Below are 19,828 nucleotides of genomic sequence, written 5' to 3' on the forward strand. Positions count from 1 at the left end.
TCCCATGACCAAAATTCTCATGCACAAACATAATTTTAGATTCTAAAATCATATTTTAGATCTAAATTCTTTACATAAAAATAAATTTTAAAATATAAAAATAATTTTTAGATTTTAACATACAAATATTTATCATATATATGCATGTAAAATCATATCTAAGTAAAATTTCAGATCTAAACATGATATCATATATCTCATGTACTAATCATGGATCAGATTAAAAATAAATTTATGATCTAAATATATAATTATGTATCACATATATGAATCAAAATTTAGATCATATAAAAATTTTAGATTTTATACATGCATCAATGTATCACATGAACATGAACTAGAACTCTTTCTAGATCAAAATTCAAATCTATGTATGCAATTACATATCAACTATATATTTTAAAATTAAATTTAAAATTAAATTTTAAATTAGAAGATCCATCTATATATCTCATGTATCAAAAAAAAATCTAATTTTAAATTTTTTTTAAAAATATGTATATTAAAATTCAGTATATGAAAATCCATGACTCTAATACCACTGTTGAAATTCGGAGTTTGGTGCAAGCATATGTGTTTCAAAAATTTTATTTTCTAAATACCACAGTAGAGAATATGATTAAAATACTTTTAATTTAAATTATACATACATAAAAATATAAAATCACATAGATCTATTTCATATGCTGAAATTGATGTATGTTGAAATTAAGATTGTGATCAAATCACATAGCTGTTTCGTAATCTTTTTCTTCAAATCTGGATCTGTAAGAGAAGAGGTCTTCTCTTTATCACACAAATATCCAACCTCTATGAGTATCTACTCAGGATTATCCTAGAACAGCCCTCTTTAATCTAAATTTTTGTTCTCCAAAATTCAGCCTGCTGAATCTGAACGAAGCCTGGATCGCGATCAATGCTTGATGTCTTTCCTTGATCTTCTTCTTATCCTCTTTTCTAGAGTTTTTTTTCTTGCTATGTGATAGTATCAAATGCTAAAAACCAGCAAGGAAGAGGCACCCAATAGCTTTTGGGCATGGGGCTCCTTGGGACTCGCATCCCAAGAGAAGGGGTGTGGGATGCCCAAGGGAAGAGAAAGGGAGAGGAAGAGAGGCTGTGGGACTTCTCTTTTGGCATGTGGGGTTGCTGATTTTGATACTCTAAGGGCCTTAAAAGAGGTTCTTTTAAATAGGCATAAGGATTGAATTCTATTCAATCACATAACACAAGTCCTACTTGCATTGGGTTTTCTATTAATTTAAGTTATCCAACTTACTTTAGGAGACCCTTTAGGCGCCAAGAATTGGAGCCCTTGCATCCATAATTAGACACCCTAAAATACACCCAAGAGATACCTTATAAGAGAACTAAAAGCTCTTTAATCAATGGATACGTCCAACTTGATCAAATCAAGATGGCACCCAAGAATAACTATCAAAAAAATTAATTAGAGACTTGCACCCTTAATTTATATGATCCATAACCTTAGATACCCAACAATTGGAGTCCAATGAATCTTATTAATAAGATTTTAATAGATAATTAAGTTAAAATTATCTTATCAAATAAGTAATCCCAACGGAAAGAGAAATTGGATCCAACCATGTGCTAGCAAGGTTATCATAAACCCAATGGGTTTTTCTAAACCCAATTGATACTTCATAAGCTCAATTACTTATTTCAGATCTAATTTTTTTGTTGTATGACTTCATAGGTTCAGTTCTATCTAGTAGTGAGATATACAATGATCTCTTATCATTGTATCATTGAAACTCTTTTCAATGGGTCAGAATAATTTCACTCTAACTCAGTAAGGATTATCGATCCGAAACAATCTTAGTGAGATCTCACAATCCATCAATGACATCTTGCAGTATATAATGGCAACTCAATAGAGCTGAAATAAACCTTTAGGTGTAGCTAACGTGTGATTCAGTCTCTCTATCGTGAGTCCCGACTAGATGGCAGGTCATGGATAAATCGTCAAACCTCAACATCAGTTATGTGATAGATTCGATTAGTTCAAGTCCAATTGTGACTTCTATGAAAACTCTTTTTCATTAATCATACTGCTGTGGTCACAGACTCATAGACTTAGCCTCTCAAATTTCATAGGACTACTCCTCTCTATCAAGATTGATAGATCCTATCTTGATGCGCACGCCACTCCTACAGTGAACCAACTATCACCAACATCTACTACAAGGGCTCATTGAGACCCATATTTATGTGTCAGTCAAACTCCAGTAGCCTCATTACGAGTAGCAGTACTATTTTAAGTTGAAGGATCAGTCACACAACTACAGCATCGAGATAATCACTAACGATCGAATAAAAATCCAAGTGATCTCTCATATGGTCACGCTCAGTACTAGTTGTTCTCTAACAACTACCCACACTCGTCATCCTATGTCTCTACATAGTAGACCAGAGATTCATCTATCTTGAAAGAAATGATTTGTGCATCAGTCTATCCAGATCAATCACTGTCTTTATGATGATCCTATGATCGGAAGTATTTAGAAATTAAATACATGTCTCTAATTCTCAATACCTTGAGAATATATATCAAAACTAATTTCATAGATGATTCAAGAACATATCACACTTGAATGAAAAAAAAATTGCCCCTTTATTGATCATATCAATATGTTAAGTACATAATTGTGCCCTAGATTTATTACAATGTGTCAGCTATATTGGCTTCTAGGATATACATCTAACAGAACATACATAGATTAAATAATTTAATCTATAATGTATGTATAGATCAAATTTAAAACTACCATATAGAAATTGTGATATGAACTAATATGTATGTATGTAAATCTGAAATCTAAAATTCAGCAAGTATAGATCATATTTATATATAATTAAATCACATATAAATTATATTTAGATCATATCTAAATATAAATTGAGTTTAAAATTTCATACTTGAGGTGGATAGCAGATCATCATATTTGAAATCCATAATAGTTGGTTCTTCATGATGCTTGACAGTCGCACATGTGTTCGACCTCTACAAGTATCCACACGAAGCCCTTATGCTGATCAATGACCCCAGGAGTGCTAGCTCGTGAAGACACCATGCTTTGATTGATCCAAAAAAAATATGAAAAAGATGAAGAATAAGGAGATCCTTTGCTTTTCTTCTTAGATCCATGCATCAGATCTCTATAATAGAGATCATGAGAAGAATCTTTTCTTCTCAATTCTTTCATGCATAAGAGAGAACCTTTCTCTTCCTTTCATATCTTTAAGAAAAATTTTTCTTCTTTAATTTTTTATGATAAAAATTAGATCTAATCTGATTTTTCATACTAAAAATCATATGAAATCTTAAGTTCTAGAAGAACCCAAAAGAGAGACCTAAGAGAAGAATCGTTCTTCTCTTTTCTTCTCCCTTTTCTCCTTGATCTAGAACTCTAGGAAGCCCCAGACATCCAACTAGATTATTTTTGATATTTCTTCTCTAAATTCTCAAATTAAAAGTTAGATCTAATCTGATTTCTATCTTAAAAAAAATAGAAAAAAAATTTGAAAGAAGAACTCCTTCTTCTCCAAGGCTGCGCACAAGAAAGAAAACCCTTCTTCTTCCTTCTCTTTCTCTCGTTGGGAAGAACCATTCTTCTCCAATTTTCTATTGTAAAATCAGTAGAAAAGCTTCACTTTGATAAGTAAGAACTAGTAGCAAAAGCTCTCAAAAATTCTTTCAAGAGGAGAAGAGAAGAGGAGGCTTGACATGTGAGACTTATGGGGCGTCCAACTCTTGGATGCCCCTTCCTTATTTTTGCGACAAGAAGGGAAGAGGCACACTCCTTTCTCATGGAAGAAACCAAAGGGGGCACTGCATCTTGGATGGGTGTGGGTTATTCCATGTGAAAGGGAGTGGGGCATGAAGATTTAATATCATTTGGGTTGGTTGAGTCCTATTCCAAATAGGATTCAAGAATCTTGTTCCAACTCTAACTAACCTTTAGATCTAATTTTAACCAATTTAAGAATTAGTTATAATAAACTAACTAATTAGATCCTAATCCAATTATGAAACTAATTAGGCTCGAATCCAATTAGAAATTAGTTACATTAAAATCTCATTGATCCAAAGATTGATTCTTAATGGATATCAGGGAAGCTATTTGATAATAGGGCTTGATCCAATCAAGCCTATTATCTAACAGTGTTTGACCTAATCAAAACTAATATAAAACTAATTGAATCCTATTTAACTTAGAATTTGATTTGCATTCCTGAGATCAATTGGAATAAGCTTTGTTATCTAATAGAGATTCATCCAACCAATCCAAAGCCAATCTAATTGAATCTAATTCAATTAGATTTGATCCAATCTCCATTATTCAATCAAATTGAGCCAATTAATAATCAAATTAATTATTAATTATTTTTTAATTTATCAACTATTAGTAAATAATTTATTACAATATTTATATAGGATTAATCATCAATCACATTGATAATTAAATCTTTCAATGATTCATAATCGTCGATCAGCCATTTGATCCGACAGATACTTCTATGTGTGTGACCTCATAAGTTTAAACCTAAACTGATAGCACAAGAATAATTTCTGTACTAATCGATGTTACCACCTAATAATGGTTCTTGATGTTCGGATAGGCTGAATATATGCCTAGCAACACTCTAGAACCCATGTGGATATAGTTATTGTATAATTCATCCCTTTGACTCTCAATACTCAAGGACGACATAGGGTTAAACTATTAATCCAAGATGAGTGGTCCAAATTATATCTCCACCTCAAAAATTCTGTGACTCGTCACTGGGACTACTTTGGCCAAAGTTTTGCTAAATTGAAACACAGTGATGCATCATCTCTAATTTTACTTGAAGCGATCAATCTCATCTTGACTCACACTCAGACTTCACAAGTACTTGACTATATCCAGAAATCGTTCATCATCAAATTAGAAATTCAAATAGTCTAATACCAAAGCACAGTGAGTTACTTGCAAATCACTGAAGCAGCCTCAGGTCAGAGGGACACTTACACCCATATCCCATCAGAGCAATCTTTGACAGTAAAGTACTCCAGAGATGATCACGCTCAGCAAAATATACTCCTACATATCATCCGTATGCCACATCCATGTCACCACACATCTTGGTTAAGAGGACAACCAACTAATATGGTACATAACGATCTACACTCGATACAATTATCATCTTTGTAACAATTGTATCATTTGATCACGAGTAAGATTTAAGAACCACACGATAAATCCTTCTTTATTATTTTGAAAGTAGCTCTAAGGACTTCATCATAACATATGAGTTCTATTTAGAAAGATGCATTTCTTATGATGAATATGCCAGATAATATTTATAAATTTTATAATTCATATACATGTATGGAGCACAATCATCTACAACCTAGATGATTGGCTTTAGGACATAATTTCCAATATTTAGAACTATGTTAGTAATCGATAAAGAAAGATTTATCGTATAGTTCTTAAACATATTCGCGATCAAATGATAAATCATTACAAGATGATAACATTTATCGAGTAGAGATCGTTGTATGCTATATGGGTTGGTTGTCCTCTTAACTAAGGGATGTGGTGACACTGGTATGGCATACAGGTGAGAAATAGGAGTATATCATCACTGAACAAGTGACTCATTTGCTGAGCATTCTATTGTCAAGAGTTGCTCATGAAGTGTATAGGCATAAGTGTCCCTTAGATCTGAGATCACCATAGTGACTTGCAAGCAACTCACCGTGCTTTGGTGCCGGACTATTTGAATTTCTAATATAGTGATAGAAGATTATTGGGTACAGTTAAGTATTTATGAAGTCTGTGTGTGGATCAAGATAGGATTGATCCCTCCAGAATATAAGAGTTGATGTATCACTATATTTCGATTTAATAAAATCTTGATCAGGATAATCCATGTGATGGATTTGAAAAGTTAAAATACAATGTAGATGACTTTGTCAGAGTTGATAGTTAACTCTAGATCATCTTAGAATATTTAAGATCAAAGGGATGAATTATGTGGTAACCATATGCATAGACTTTGAAATATTCTTTTGTGATTATTCGACCTATTCGGACATCGCAAATCATTGCTAGATGGTATCTTCGATTGGTGTAGGAAACGGTTTCTGTGCTACCAGTTTAGTGTTCAAATCTATGGAGTCACGCACAAAAGTCAAACAACGTAGGAAAGTATTGGTCTATGTTTATATGTCTAATTTGAAAGTACTTAACTTGATTGAACATATAGACTAACTTGACTGAAAATTAAGTTATGGATCAAACAGAATTGAAAAGTTGACTATGTCTAGCTAGCACTATACATGAGGTTCAGGTTCAATCTCAGAGATGAAAAATTTTTGATCTATGATCTAAGAAGCCTATAAGAGATTGGATTTAAGTGCTAATTAATTTTAAATTAGATTTAATTTAATTATACTTAATTAGGTTTAAAATTTTAAGTTAGACTTGGTCCTAAATCCTAAATAGTTTAGGATTGACAGCCTTTCAAAATTATTTCAAATCAAGTTCGAATTGGATTTGAATTGATCCAATTTTGGATGCGATCTTTAGAGTCTATTTTCACTAGGACTCCCTCACCTCCATGGATAACCAACTCCTAATTTAGTGCTGGTTGTGGGCCGCCCCACATGGGTGTGGACGTGGGCGTATGTAGGCACCAAGTTAGGCACCAATCCTTTCTCAACTAAGAGTCCTTCTTTGATAAGTTATGGATTGATTCAAAGCTTATTTGAATTAGAAATCCTAATCTTATGGGTCATGGAGAATCATCTATAAATAGAGAGGGTCTCTACCTATGAAACAGAGCAATCAAATTGTGTGAAACAGAGAAAGAGAGAGAGAGGCATGAGATCCAACTGGGTGTCCCCTCTTGGTGTCCCACCTCTTGCTGCCCCTCCTCCTTGCCATGGCCCCTCTCTTGGCATCTTCCTTGCTAGTGTGAGGCATCACATCAGTAGCTCTCTTCTCTCCCTTGGTGGCCTTGTGAAGGTGCTTCAATTTGAAGTTTCATCCCACATTCCTGTGGAGCTTGGCGTGCGCACGAAGTAAAGGACCTGCAGATCCAAACCTACGTGAGAAGTTGAATCTAGATTTTAGGCATTTGATCTCTATTTCACTACAATCTGGATAAAGATTTGATCTTTATTTAGTTCAATATATAAAAAATTTTCAGATACAACCCTAGTTATCCGCTAGAAACAGGCTTTCTTTTCCTTCATAAGGAACGTTGCGAAAGCATGAAAAATCTCCCACGAATCTTACACTTACTTGGCTGAGTCAGTTAGTCAGTCTTGGGCTTAGAGTGCTCAAAGGTGGTCTTGAAAGTTAGGAGCTGTCTAAATCTAGGTTAACCCTAGGATAGAGGGTCCATGCTTGTTTAACTTGATTGCAATTAACATCAAACTCTAATTAAATTCTCTTCTCTCTCTTAGCTTTAGGATTCTTTAGATTCGCATCTTTAGAACCTTTCTCTTCTTTCTTTCTTTTCCCTTCTCCTCTAAAAAAAATATACATATCCAAAAAAAAACATAAAAACTTAATAGACTAGGAGAGTCCTACATATACCTTTTAGTTGCATGCTAGGTCGACGATCGCTAAAACCCGACTTACAACCACTAGACGAAGAACTAGAAAAGACTCTTAGGACCATTCGAGTTAGAAACATGGCTGCACCTAGTGAGGCTAACCCTCTGCACCCATTGAGGGAATATTTCACTCCATCCTCGTATACCTATTCTTTGTGCATTCAAGCATATCCTATAGAGGCTACCCAATATGAGATTAAGTCTAGCATTATTCAAATATTGCCATCATTCTATGGACTTAGTAATGAGAACCTGTACAAATACTTGGATGAATTTCTTAAGATTTATTCTACAGTAAAAATCTAAAACTTCTCTAATGATGCCCTTGGATTGAAACTATTCCCTTTCTCACTTAAGGATAAAGTCAAACATTGACTAAACTCCCTAAATTCCATAACCATTTCAACTTGGGACCATCTTCAGAGAGAGTTTCTCAAGAAATACTTTTCAATTAAAAAAATAAATCAAATTAAAAAAGTCATCATTAGTTTTTCTCAATTGGATGGTGAACTTTTTCATGAGACATGAGAAAGGTTAAGGGACTTCATTCGTAAATAGCCACACCATGCTATCCCCAAATAGCAACTTATTTAGTGTTTCTATGATGGTCTATCGGAGAAACACTGATAAATGGTTGATGCATCGTGTGATGGGATATTCATGCTAAAGAGTGAGGATGAAGCTTGGCAGCTCTTTAAAATACTTAGTGAGAACTCCTTACATCACATGTCTGCCACCTCTAGAGAACAACCCATGCTTCAATAGAAAAGAGGTGGAACTTATCAAATTGGAAATGTTATGGATATTCACAGTAAGGTAAATAAATTATCCCAAAATTTGGACCATCTTCTAAATACTGGACACTCTTGATTCCACCTAACCTAGTCCAAGATGTTTATACATTATGTGCAAGCCTGACCCATTTTGTTAGTAAATGCCTAGTCGCACCTTAATTTCTTAAGTTTGTGCACAAGTAGGTCCAGCAAGCTCAAGCCCAACAAGCTCTTAGATCAGAAAATGATCCATATTCTAACACTTATCACTCTGATTGGAGAAATCACCCAAATTTTTTTGAAGATCACAACTAGTGGTTGGCCTTGCTATACCTAGACCCAACTATCAGGACCCGACATATAGGCATGGACCATACCACCAATTTCAAAATACTCCTCAACTATCTACCATTGGTCACAACTCAGCTTTTGAGGAGAAGATTCTGAAAATACTAGAATGATTAGAAGTCAACACTCAGACCTTTAACTCTCACATGCAATTCATTGCTAAGCTAGAGATCCAAATAGGTCAGCTAGCAATCGCATTCAGTAGGAGGGAAGGAGAAAAATTATCTAGCCAACCTGAGAGCAACTTGAGAGGGCAATTCATAGTTGAGAGCTTCAATGCCCCAAAATCTTTTCTGAACATGCCAAATCAATCATGACTCTTAGAAGTGGGAAGGTCATTGAACACACTAGTAAAATCAATGAGACCAATCCTAGACCTCTGATCAAATCTGAATCATCCAAAAATAAGGAGGATCCAAAAGTAGAGAATGAACAATCTACATCAAAATCATCTTACTTGCCTAAAGTCCTATTTTCGGATGCTCTAAAAGCCCCTACTCATGCAGATAAGAAGGGAGGAAGACTCGATGAGATGTTGGAATTGCTTAAGCAAGTCCAAATTAATCTCCCCCTTCTAGATGCAATCAAATAGATCCCTACATATGCTAAATTTTTTAAGGATTTGTGCATCCAAAAATATAAATTTAGATCACAAATCCCGAAGAAAGTATGCCTCATCGAATAGGCTAGTTCTATCTTCCAGCACGTTACCCCTCCAAAGCTTAAGAACCCAGGAGCCCCAATCATTTCCTGTGTTATAGGAGATTTTCACATTGAAAAAGCTCTTTTGAATGTAGGGGCAACTATGAATCTTTTACCAGTTTGGTGTATGAACTCTTTGAATTTGAAGAACTGAAACCCACGATGGTAACCCTACAATTAGTAGATCGATTAGTTAAGATGCCCCCATGGGATGTTGGAAGATGTGTTAGTGAAAGTGGATAAATTTTATTTTTCTATGAATTTTCTAGTGCTAGATATGAAATCTGACAGCAACCCCAGCCAAATACCTATCATCCTAGGTAGACCCTTCCTAGCGATTGCCAATGCTTGCATAAATTGCAGGACAGACGTTATAGATGTGTCTTTCAAGAACAAGAAGCTGAGATTGAACATTTTTAACACAGCACAGGGACCATCCACTTTTGACCATGAAGAGATCAATCTGGTAAAGAAAATTGTAGAGGACGGAACCCCTACCTTGCTCGATTTAGACCCTTTACAAGAATGTCTGACCCATTTTAATGTGGATGCTTTTAATATCAATGGGTACATCAATGAGGTGAACAATATGATCGATACGCCCTATTCTTTGGCTACCCCATTATGGATTGAGAAATATGGGACACTACCTGACCTCTCTAACACTCCCTTAGCTTCCTTCCTATCATCAGCCTTAGAATTAGAGCCACTTTTAGGACCCAATGACACCTCCCCAGGGCATATTGGCCAATATGCATAGTGTCTCAGTGAAGTGATCAACTTGAATGCTTTTTTCTTATCACCCTCCATGGGCAAATTTCCAATATGCATAATCATGTCTCAGCAAGCATAGCCATACTGTGTTGACTGAGCCCAACTATTAGGTAGAGCCGGTCTATGAACCACCATGAACTTTAACTTGATCTGGCTGAAGATTTTAAACTGAGTGCTTGTTGGGAGGCAACCAACATTTTATTTTAAAGTTATCTATTTTTTTTTATTTTATAGGAATCTAATAAGGATGACTAGCTAAGTTGGGGGGAGAACAACATCAATATCCAACACAGGCCCATTAGAAAACATGAAAGAACCTGCAAACAATAATGAATCAAGTGGTATCTCTCCTTTTATATTTTTTTTAAGTTTTTCTCTTCTTTTATTAGGGATAATAAAAATTAAGTTGGAGGGAAGAATAAACTAACTTAAATTTAAATAAGTCCTCAAGTACGATCAGAAATAATTAGTTGTATGTATCCAAACTTTATTTTGATTAGAAGTTAATTAAGCACCCTAATTAATGAGTAATTAACAGTCTAGATAATTTTAAAGATACTGAGAGATAAATTATTAAGAAAACCCAATGATTAGTAGGGTTTAGATCAGACTAAATTTTAGAGTAATTTCAAAATCTTCTTCTTACCGATCTCAATGAAGAATTTACTTCATGGGGTTTGGGTGAAAAGATCGAGATATGCAAAAAATTTTCTTTAATATTTATTTAAAATAAAAAGAAAAAAAAGTTTAGCATTATGTCACTGAGTAATCGGGCCCCTTCTACTAGATTTATGCCACAGAAGCCAATTATTGGCTGGCGTATTTTATAATTTCAGAATTTAAATTTGTACTTATAATTTTTTATTATCAATAATTTTTTTTTTATTTCAATCATATTTATGTGTCTATGATTTATCCAAAAAATTAATCCAGATGATTTTTGTATATTCTCAATGTGTTGAAAATTTGAGACATACATTAATTAGTGATTAATTTTTAAATACTTCCGATCAAAAGATCATCACAAAGAACAGTGATCAATCCATTCGAGATCAGTGCATAGTTCACATCCCTTGTGGGCAGATGAGTCTTGGATCTGTATTGTAGGGATATTGGGATTAGGGTGTGGGTGGTTGTTAGAGAATAACTTACACTGAGTATGACCATCATGAGAAATCACATGGATATCTACTCACTCGTCAGTGGTCTTCTCAATGCTATAGTGGTGTGAGTGGTCCTTTGACCTGTGGTGTCATTGGCTATTCGCAGTATGACTACTGAGTTTGACTGTATATTCTCTTGGTCCGTAGCCATTCGGATCTTTACTGTGTATGTTGGCTTCAGTAAGTTCAGGTTCACTATTTAGAGTAGGATGCACCTAGATAAAATCTATAGACCTTGGTAGAAAAGAAAAAGTTCTATGTGATTCATGAGACTAAGTTCAGAAAATCTTTGGTCAAAACAGGTGTGAATACTAGAAAAGAGTTTTTACGAGATTCACAAATAAATTTGAGTCAAACCAATCTAGCATATGACTGACAATAGGGTCTGACGAGTTCTCCATGACCTCCGTCAAGTCGGAACTCATGATAGAAGGACTGAATCATATGATAACTGTACTTATGGGTTCATACTTTTATTCTACTAGGTTCCCACTACACATTGCTAGGTGTTACTAGTGGATTGTGAGACTCATCGGGTGTCATCTTGATGATCAATAATCCTCGAAGGATAGAGTTAGAATTATTCTAATCCATCAAAAAGAGTTTCAATGAGATTGTGATGGAGATCACAATATATCTCACTACCAGATAGAATAAAATCTATGGGATCACATATTAAGAGATTTAATCTTGAATTTGCTAATTGGACTTGTGAAGTTCTAATTGAGTTAGGATTTATTGAAATCTTATTGGGTTTAAAAGAACCATGCTAGTATATGGTTAAACCAAATTCTTCTAGGAACTTCGATTGGATCAAGTCCACAGCCTTAAAACCTAACCTAAATCCATTTAAATTTTATTTGGACACCTAATTGTGAGCCCAAGAGGATTGGATTAAGTCAATGAGTTGGCTAAATTATCTCCTCATTATCTCTTCATTATCTCCTAATTATCTCCTAATGTGTGTGTGAAATTATTGAAAAGAAGGATGAAGCCTTCCTCCATTTTTGGCAGGATCAAGGGGCACCAATCCCTGGATAATGCAAGAAGGGCCCACCCCCTCTTGTGGCTTGGCATAAAAGGAGAGAGAGAGGGGCCACGCCCCCTCTCTTGAATGAAAATCCTAGAATGGGGTGCCAACCCCTTGGCACCCTAACCATCTACCCTATATTCCATGGGGCGCCCACTCAAATTGCCTTATCTGACTGGGGTGCCTCATATGATTATCAAAAGTGACTGATGTCCTACTAATTAAGTCTGATTTTAATAAAAAAAATCAAAGTAAAAAGGTAAAAATCTTTATGAGATAAGGATGTACCTTTTTAAGTTAATTGGATTTCTGATTTAGATCAAGAAAGGACCTATATAAGGAGAATGTCTCCTATGGTTTTAGAAGTTAGTTTTTTTTTATTAAAAACTAGATCTCTCTCTCCCTCTCTCCTCTCCATGCCACACCCTCTCTCTCTTCTCTTTTCAATGCCCAAAGGTTGGGCATCCCATCTTTCTACATGCCAAGGTTGAGGAGGCTTTCTTCTATAGCGAGAAAGAAGAGAAAAAGGGTTGTAGTTCTATAGTTGATTTTGCAGTCAAGATCAAAGAGTCGATCGAGGTTCTAAAGGGCTAGGATCCTATTTGGAGAAGAAAGATCTATCATGAGAAGAAAGATTTGAGGTTAGTCCCGATAGATACCTGTAGAGGTCGGACACATATGCGGCTTGAAGATCTTCAAATCTGAGATCATCGGTAGCAGTGAATTTCTACCCGCTCTAAGGTATTGAGATTTAATCTCATACTTATTTTATTTTTAGATTACATATATGTCTTTACTTTAAGGCTTTGATAGGATTAGATGAGATTTAACACGTGGGGTTAAAGGGTTTAATCCAATTATTTTTCTGCTATGATTAAAAGTTTTGAAATCTACACATATACCCTACTCAATTTTTTAACAGTGATATCAGAGCCACTGATTTTTAAAGACATATATAATCTGATTTTTATCTTAGATATGAAAGTTTTGATGATTTAAAATTGATCTTGTACTGATATAAGGTTATCCTGGTATAGGGTTTAACCTCTATATTGAAAAAGTTGTCCTAGCATAAGATTGATCGATTTTAAAAAATTATTTTTAAAATAATTAAATTAATCTTTTAGATCTAAAAATTAACATATATGATATGTCTTATTTTATGCTTAGATTTAAAATTAGAATGATTAAAAGTTCACATCAAATTGGTATAAAATTTCCTAGTATAGGGTTTACCCCATATATTGAAAAGATTATCCTAGTTTGATACGAATCAGTTTCTTGAAAAGTATTTTTAAAATATTTTAATTATTATTTTAGATCTGATTATACATGTATTTGATATATGTATTTTAAGTTTTAGATTTGAAATTTGATGTATATGTGATATATGTTTTAGTTCATATCTAAAACTACATATATATGATATATGACATTAGGTTTAGATCTGAAACAGTTTAAAGATCATAAGCCACTAATGCATGTAATAAAACATAATCTAAAAATTATTTTTGAAACTAAAATTATGTTATTGCTTGTGAGTATGGGTTGAACAAATTAGGTCTAGTGATCAAACTATAATTAGGATCAAATTGATTAGATTAGACTAGAATCCATTGTCGATTTTGAGTAGTTGATTGAACCTAATCAATGGTTGATTAGGATTAGGTCAAAGGGGCTCAAAGTCAAGTTCAGTTGTAGTTGGTCATATCGATTCACATTTTGATATGAGTTGATTGACTCAAGATCAAATTTGACTCAGTGGTTCGGGCCCATTTCAATAGGTTAACCTAATCAATTCTAATTGATCAATTTGATGCCTAAGGTAAGTATTTAGATGTGGTTATTTAATTAGTTTCATTGTCTGACCTGATTAATTTTGATTGGTATCTAAAAAAAGAAATGGAGAGACCCTCACTCATCTTAACTTACTTGGCCATCTTGGGAGATTCAGTTTCGTACTAGATTACTTGTTGACTCAAGTTCACCCATGCCGAGTAGGCTGATTAGATATGTTGATGTGCTGACCTGAATTTGATCAGTTGGATGTCAGATCTACTGATTTAGAAGAGACCTAAATCTAAATCTCCTCACTAAATATTAAGTCTAGAGGTCTTCCATCATTGTAGAGATATGGATGCCTTCCTAGTATTGATCATTCTTGGCTAGTTACAGTAATTTGATTGTATTGAGAAGGTACAACCACTCTATTGATATTTGATATCTCAGGTAGAGATGGGGTTGGGCCCAATAACTGTTAGGTGAGGATCCCAATGACAACTTTGTACCCACTGGTGAACGATAGATCTAACTTAACTAAGAAATATGTTAATAATTGTTAGGTGAGGCCACAGGACTTAGAGACCAAGTTCACTGTATCTTGCTTAGTAAAGTAATGGGCAAAGTATTGTCCACTCATTGGTTGTACTCATCAATAACTGTTAGGTGAGGTATGTATAGATTAATGAGACTGTAGTACCCACTTGAAATCGATCACGTATAGATTTTTATTTCTCCACTTGAGGAGTGTGAGAGATTCAAAAAATAGTAAGAGCCTTTGTTTATTTTTAAAGTCTCTAGAATAAATATTTTTAGAAGTACAAATATCTAACTAGAAACTATTCTCTCTATAGATAACCATATCGAGTTCCAACCCTTTAGCCTGTATCCTAGATACCAATAGGTTGACCGTTACAAATTATAAAGACTAGCTTCAAAATTTGAGAATCATTCTCAGTTTTGAGAAACTTACCCATGTTCTTGATCAGGATGCATCTGTGTTATCTATTCGTCCATCTCCTGATCAACGAGTCACCCTTGAGAAGTGGATGGATGAAGATAACAAAGCAAAGTATTATATTTTAGCATCCATATCCAATGATCTTCAGCAATAGCATGAAGATATGAGAACTGCCAGAGATATACTAACTCACCTGTAAGAGTTGTATAGTGAGCAGAGTTGCACAGCTCGCTTTAAGATCTTTCGAAGACTAGAGTGACAATACGTGATGGACAGTCCGTCAATGATCATTGTTTGATAATGATCAAGGATATCGAGAAGCTTCAGAAGCTCGGCATGAATATGGATAAGAAATTGCAAGTGGATTTGATCCTCCAGTCTTTTCCTAATTCATATGGGCAGTTCATCATGATCTACTATATGAACAAAATTGATAGCACTTTGCCCACTTACTGAACATACTGGTAATAGCATAGGATACCTTGAAGAGTTCAAGGGATACAGTTCTGACTGTAGAGTAAGCTTCCTCCAAAAGAAAATCTTCTTTCGAGAAGAAGAAGAAGCCTACAAAGAAGCAAAAGAATGAGGCTAAGCCCAAAAAGTAGGTTTCGAAGACGAGCGATGACAAAGAAAAGTATTTCCATTGCAACGTCGAAGGCTACTAGAGGAAGAACTGTCCAGCCTACCTGATGACTGTCATGAGCAGGAAGAAGGATGGATCTTCTGAAGGTACATCTGATATGCTCGTTATTGAAATCAATCTAACAATTTTTTCTTCTTCTAGTTGGGTTCTAGATTTTGAATTAAGTGCTCATTTATGCACTTTTATGTAGGATCTTGAAGAAGTGAGAGGGCTGAGGGAAGGTGAGATCACTTTCTAGATCGGTAATGGAGCAAGGATTGCTGCTGTGGTCATCGTGACCTACCCTCTGTGATTATCATTAAGAGTTAATTTAATTCTTAAAGACTGCTATTATGTACCTATAACCAGTAAAAATTTGATTTTCATATCTATGCTGGCACAAGATAATTATAATTTTTATTTCAATAAAGATATGTATTCGATTTACTTCAAAAAAATAAAATTATTGCACATGCTTTCTTGATTGACGGTCTTTATCATTGTATATGGATGCGAGTGTAAATATTAACAAGTAAATTATGAATGCCATAGAGTGTAAGAGATTTAGAGATAGGATTAGCCAAAAGTACTTGTGGTACCTTACGCTAGGCCATATTGGAGAAGACAGACTCAATAAATTGGAGAAACATGATCTTCTCAGACCATTGAATTTTGAGTCTTATCCGATTTGGGAATCATGTCTTCAAGAAAAAATGATCAAGATGACCTTTGTAGGATAAGAGAAAACGTTCACTTAGATATTAGTCCTGGTACACACTGATGTGTGTGATCCATTCAATATACAAGCCAGGGATGGCTATGTCTATTTCATAACTTTTATCGATGATTATTCATGATATGGGTTTGTGTATCTGATGCATTAAAAGTCTGAAGCCTTTGAAAAGTTCATAGAGTTCAGACATGAAGTAGAAATATAGATCGAAAAATTCTTAAAGGTTCTTCGATCAGATCGAGGAAGAGAATACCTCAGTGAAAAATTTCAGACCTATCTCAAGGATAATGGCATAGTCTCACAGTGGATACATCCAAGGATACCTCAGCTCAACAGGGTATCTAAAATGAGAAATTAGACCATATTAGATATGGTCCGATCCATGATGAACTTCACAAACCTTCTTGTTTTTCTCTGGAGATATGCATTACTTTCTATGATTCATCTTTTGAGTCGGATTCTCTCTAAATCCATTTCTATCACACTATACGTGTTATGGCATGGTAAGAAGCCAACTTTTGGTTACCTCAAGATTTGAAGATGTTCAGTCTATGTCAAGCGACAGTAAATGAACAAATTAGATGTTAGGTCCTGTAGGGCTCGCTTCATAGGGTATCCTAAGAAAATCATGGAATACTACTTCTATCTTCTTGAGAATCACAATGTGATTGTGAGTTGTCATACCATCTTTTTAGAAAAAAAATTTGTCCAAGATGAAGGCAGTGAGAGGAAGATTGAGTTCGAAAAGAAAGTCTCTGAAGAGCATCGAGTCCAAGAATTTGAACCCAGTAATGAGCCAGTAGATGTGATACCTCCTCCACCTCATAGATCAAGTAGGATTTTCCATCCTCCTGAAAGATACTTAGATATTCTTACACTGGATTTAGAGGAAGCATTCCTTGTAGGAGATAGGAATATTAGGAATGATCCTAAGATCTACAATGAGGCAATGTTAGATATAGATTCTAAGAAATGGATGGAAGCGATGAAGTCAAAAATTGACTTCATACATTCCAATCAGGTTTGGTCCTTAGTAGATCCACTTGAAGGTATTGTACCTATTGGGTGTAAATGGATTTACAAAAAAAAATTGAGTCGGATGGTAAAGTAGAGACCTATAAGACAAGGCTAGTTGCGAAAGATTATAGTCAATGTGAAGGCATTGACTATCATAAAATTTTTTCGTCTGTGGACATATTAAAATCCATCCATACTCTGCTTGCCATAGCAGCCTTTTATGACTATAAAATTTGACAGATGGATGTGAAAATTATCTTTCTAAATGGATATCTTGAGGAAGATATCTATATGGAACAGCATTTAGATTTCACATCCAGTGATAGTAATCATAAAGTCTATAAGCTGCAAAGATCCATATATGGACTCAAGCAAGCATCTCAGAGTTGGAACACTCGCTTTAATGATATGATCAAAATATTTGATTTCATAAAAAATGAGGAGGAGCCATATGTATACAAAAAGGTTAGTGGGAGCTATCATATTCCTCATAGTGTACATGGATGATATCCTTCTGATTGAAAATAATATTTCCATACTAACGTCGGTCAAAGTATGGTTGTCAAAAGAGTTTGCTATGAAAGACCTAAGAGAAGCCTCCTATATTCTTGATATAAAGGTCTATAGAGATAGATCTAAGAGGATGATAAGACTCTCATAGGGAATGTACATAAAGGAGGTGCTGAAGAGATTCAGCATAGAAAACTCTAAGAGGATTCTTTTGCCCCTTAAACATGGCATTCATCTCTCCAAGAAGATGTGTCCTGACACACCTGAGGAGATCCAGCATATGAACAAGATCCCTTATGCTTCAATAATAGAGAGCTTCATATATGTCATGTTATGTACACGACCTGATATAGCCCTTGCCTTGAGTATCACGAGCAGATATCAGGCGAATCCAGGTGAAGAACACTGGATTGCTATTAAAAATATCCTTAAGTACTTGAGAAGGACTAAAGATTTATTGTTGGTCTTTGGTAGAAGATCAAAGCTAAAAGTTGAGGGATACATCGATTCAGATTTCATGACTGATGTCACTGATAAAAAGTCTACATCAAAGTATGTCTTCTTGTGTAATGATGGTGCGGTTAGCTGAAAGAATTTCAAGCAGTCGATTATTGCAGATTCGACCATAGAAGTCGAGTACGTTGTCGTCTCTAAAGCTGCTAAGGAAGCCTTTTGATTCAAAAAATTTATTGTAGAGCTGGATGTGATGCCATCAGATGCCATTGCACTGCACTACGATAATAACGATGCTATAGCCCTCGCTAAGGAGTCCAGATCTCACCAAAAATCCAAGCATTTAGAGCGATGGTTTCACATCATATGCGAATATCTTGAAAAAAGTTCATCAAGGTGCAAAGAGTCGACTCTGTGCTAAATGTGATGGACTTACTGACCAAGTCCTCAGCTAGCAAAAGATCGAAGCTTACCTTAAGAAGATGGGTCTTAAGTATATGGCTAATTGACTTTAGGTCAAATGGGAGTTTGTTAGATTTGTATTCTAGAAGCTAATTGGTGACTGATGCATTTTGTAATTTCAGTGCTTAAACTGGTACTTGTAACTTTTTATTATCAATAAAGAGCTTTTTTATTCCAATCATGTTTATGTTCCATGATTTATTTTAGAAATGTTGCTCCTTGAATTGATTTTGATGATTACAAAGTATTTGAGGGGATTACTAATAATTTTGACTTGGAAAAAGACTTATTGCATTTCAGGGACAAAATCATAATTTTGTTAAGATCTAATTCAGAAGCCTCAAAAGCAAGAACAAAAGACGTGCAATCTATTGGAGGAAATTTCAATATTTTTTGAAGTATATTTTATAAGAAAATCAAGTTTCTATTTTTGAGTCGACCCTATGAGTCGACTCATGGCTTAAAGGGCTGAAGGGAACACAGAAATTTTGGCTGGCACACTCCGTGAGTCGACCCCATGGGTCGACCCCTTGGCATGAGTCGACCCCATGAGTCGACCTCTGCTGCTCTACAGACCAAAATTACAGAATAGTTATTTTTTGCTCCTTTTCACAGAGGTCGACCCCATGAGTCAACCCATGAGCATGAGTCGATCCTATGAGTCGACCCCTGTGACGGAAAAATTTCATAACAGCTAGTTTTTAACCCATTTCAATTGCATTTAATGCTCATTTAATGTGCTCTAATGGCTCTATTTCAGCCCAGATTACTCTCCACCATTATTTGAAGTTATATAAAGGGACTTAAAGGAGAAAATCACATATAGAGAGAGATTTTTGAAAAAGGTTCTTCAAGCATTCTTTACAAC

At 34.8% G+C, this 19,828-nt stretch overlaps 1 non-coding gene across 1 annotated transcript; it reads right to left on the reverse strand.

Annotated features, from left to right (window-relative positions):
- Window positions 1-8,099: 8,099 nt before the first annotated feature.
- Window positions 8,100-8,205, reverse strand: LOC114913164 (small nucleolar RNA R71). The gene has a single exon (XR_003799195.1). It is a non-coding gene; the product is annotated as a small nucleolar RNA R71 (small nucleolar RNA).
- Between the last annotated feature and the right edge of the window lie 11,623 nt (window positions 8,206-19,828).

The sequence above is a fragment of the Elaeis guineensis genome, chromosome 5, assembly GCF_000442705.2.
Source record: "Elaeis guineensis isolate ETL-2024a chromosome 5, EG11, whole genome shotgun sequence".
NCBI lineage: Eukaryota > Viridiplantae > Streptophyta > Magnoliopsida > Arecales > Arecaceae > Elaeis > Elaeis guineensis.